Raw genomic sequence first — 3,570 nt, 5'->3', positions numbered from 1 at the left:
GGTTTACCTCCTAGGAGAGAAGTGGAGTTCTCCATAGACTTGGTACCAGGAGCCGGTCCGGTGTCGATAGCTCCTTACCGCATGGCGCCAGCAGAGTTGGTGGAGTTGAAGAAGCAGATAGAGGAACTGCTTGAGAAACAGTTTATACGGCCGAGTGCTTCGCCGTGGGGAGCGCCTGTCTTGTTGGTAAAGAAGAAGGATGGCGGCTCGAGATTGTGTGTGGATTATAGGCAGCTGAACAAGCTGACTATTAAGAATAAGTACCCCTTGCCGAGGATAGATGATTTGATGGATCAGCTTCATGGGGCGTCAGTGTTTTCCAAGATTGATCTCCGGTCAGGTTATCATCAGATTCTAGTGAAGGCAGAAGATGTTGAGAAGACTGCTTTCAGATCCAGGTACGGGCATTATGAGTATGTCGTCATGCCATTCGGTGTGACTAATGCCCCGGCTTTGTTCATGGACTACATGAACCGGATCTTTCGCCCGTTTCTAGATAAGTTTGTCGTGGTCTTCATAGACGACATTCTCATCTACTCCAGGACGCATGAGGAACATGCCGAGCATCTGAGGATAGTGCTTAGCATCTTGAGGGAGAAGCAACTGTTTGCTAAGTTGTCAAAGTGCGACTTCTGGATGAGAGAGGTGCAGTTCTTGGGGCACGTTATATCAGCTCAGGGTATAGCTGTGGATCCAGCTAAGGTAGAGGCAGTGATACGGTGGGAATGTCCCAAGTCAGTGACTGAGATTCGAAGCTTCGTGGGTTTAGCTGGCTACTACAGGAGGTTTATAGAGGGGTTCTCCAAGATAGTGGCACCCTTGACACAGCTAACCAGAAAAGATCAGCCGTTTGCATGGACCGATAGATGTGAAGAGAGCTTCAGAGAGCTTAAGCAGAGGTTGACGAGTGCTCCAGTGTTGGTAATTCCGGATGTGAGTAAACCCTTTGAGGTGTATTGTGATGCCTCTCATCAGGGCCTTGGGTGTGTCTTGATGCAAGAGAGGAAGGTGGTGGCTTATGCTTCAAGGCAGTTGAAGGTTCATGAGAAGAACTACCCCACTCATGACCTAGAGTTAGCAGCGGTGGTTTTTGCTTTGAAGATATGGAGGCACTACTTGTATGGTGCACAGTTCCGTGTGTTTAGTGACCACAAGAGTTTGAAGTATCTCTTCGATCAGAAAGAGCTGAATATGAGGCAGAGGCGGTGGATAGAGTTCCTGAAGGACTACGACTTCGAGCTTCTCTACCACCCAGGAAAAGCGAATGTGGTAGCAGACGCACTGAGTAGGAAGACAGTGCATGTGGCACACTTGATGATAAAAGAGATGGAGTTGCTTGAGAGCTTCAGAGACATGAAGCTACAGTCTGAGTTGGAGCCGGAATTCATTAGGTGTAGCACCTTGGTTATATCTAGTGACTTTCTGAGCTTAATCAGGGAGAGACAAGCAACGGATGTCAGTCTACAGAAGGTAAAAGAGTTACTGGGGACAGATCAGGCCAAGGAGTTTGTCTTGGGCAGTGACGGTGTGTTGAGGTTCAGAGGCAGGGTTTGTGTGCCAGAAGATGCAGAGTTGAGAAAGTTGATCCTTGAGGAAGGACACAAGAGTCGTCTTAGTCTGCACCCTGGCATGACTAAGATGTACCAAGACCTCAAGGAGAACTTTTGGTGGCAGGGCATGAAAAAGGAAGTTGCACAGTTTGTATCGGCCTGTTTGACTTGTCAAAAGGCGAAGGTGGAGCATCAGAAACCCGGTGGAACGCTTCAACCTTTGGATATCCCGGTGTGGAAGTGGGATAGCATAGCCATGGATTTTGTTACCCACTTGCCTCGCACCGTGAGAGGACATGATGCTATATGGGTGGTGGTGGATCGTTTGACGAAGAGTGCCCACTTTTTGGCAGTGAATCTCAGAATGTCTATGACCAAGTTGGCTCAGCTCTACATCCGAGAGATAGTGAGACTTCATGGAGTGCCTAGTAGCATAGTGTCTGACAGAGACTCTCGGTTCACTTCCAGGTTCTGGCAGGCGCTGCAGGAGGCTATGGGTAGCAGGTTGAGGATGAGTTCTGCTTATCATCCTCAGACGGATGGCCAGTCAGAGAGGGTGATTCAGTCCTTGGAGGACTTGCTGAGGACTTGCATCTTGGACCATCTTGGTAGTTGGGATGAGGTGCTACCGCTGGTGGAGTTTACCTATAACAACAGTTACCAGGCGAGTATAGGGATGGCACCTTATGAGGTTTTGTATGGGAGGAGGTGTAGGACTCCTTTATGTTGGTACCAGGACGGTGAGTCAGTTTTGGTTGGACCAGAGTTGTTGCAGCAGACCACAGAGAAGGTGCAGTTGGTGAGAGACAGGTTGCAAGCATCCCAGAGTCGGCAGAAGGCATATGCTGACAGAAGAAGAAGACCTCTAGAGTTCGAGGCTGGGGAGCACGTGTTCTTGAGGGTGACCCGAACCACTGGTGTGGGGAGGGCTATCCGCTCAAGGAAGTTGTCTCCTAAGTTCTTGGGTCCGTATCAGATCTTGAGGAGGATAGGGCCCGTAGCTTATGAGATAGCATTACCACCCCAGTTGGCTAATCTACACCCAGTCTTTCATGTTTCACAGCTACGGAAATACGTGTTCGACCCGTCACATGTGCTAGAGGCAGAGGATGTGCAAGTCAGGGAAGATCTCAGAATAGTGGTACAGCCCGTGGCTATAGAGGATCGCCAAGTGAAGGAGCGGAAGGGAAGGGCCACTAGTCTTGTGAAGGTCATCTGGGACCGGAGGACAGGTGATGCTACTTGGGAGCTAGAGGAGGACATGAGGAGTTCATACCCATACCTGTTCTGGTAAGTCTAATTTTTCGAGGACGAAAAATTTTGTTGTTGGGGAGATATTGTAAACCCCTTTTTCCTTTTCAGTGTCTTAAAGTGTTGGGCCTGGCCCTTCGTAGGCCCAAGGCCAGCCCACTAAGGGACCCCCTATACCCCCCTCAGAGCTCATTCAATGCTCCTTGTCTCCTTTTCAGAAGCAAAGCTGCTCCTTGTCTCCCCTACGAAGCACAGTTCAGCTAGGGCACACCATTTTCCATTTCCAAGCTAGCGTAACCATCCTGTACTCCTGGTAAGTCGAACTTTAGAGCTCTAGTCTACTCCTTCCCCTTTTCCTTGCTGTTGAGCACTTCGGAGCAAGTTAGGGCTCGATTTTCCTAACCCCGTTTTGGTCTGGATCTTCATGTTTCAGCTCCGCTCTAGCTCCGAGAGCTGTGGTGTCTGTAGTTCGAACCTGTTTGTTCAGTTGCTCTCAAAAAACAGGTAAGGGAAGCTAGATTCGTCTGTTCTAAGTTGTCCTTGGTTGTGTTTGGTTGTTTTCGTGTTTATATGCATGTATAATATGTTTTGTTGAGAGAAGTGGGGTTGCATGTGGGTTTGGGGGTGGATCTGGGCGGTTTCCGCCATTGCATGTGGTTGGGCAGTGGCGAACTCTGCTATTTTCGCCCAAGCGAGCTTGTCTCGCCTAGGCGAGAGTACCAGAGTACTCCCTGCCACGAGAGCTCGCCCAGGCGGCCCTTTTTCGTCT

This window comes from Vigna unguiculata, chromosome 3 (assembly GCF_004118075.2).
Source record: "Vigna unguiculata cultivar IT97K-499-35 chromosome 3, ASM411807v1, whole genome shotgun sequence".
Classification (NCBI taxonomy): Eukaryota; Viridiplantae; Streptophyta; class Magnoliopsida; order Fabales; family Fabaceae; genus Vigna; species Vigna unguiculata.
The sequence above is the reverse complement of the archived record's forward strand: the minus strand, read 5'-3'. Positions refer to the sequence as shown.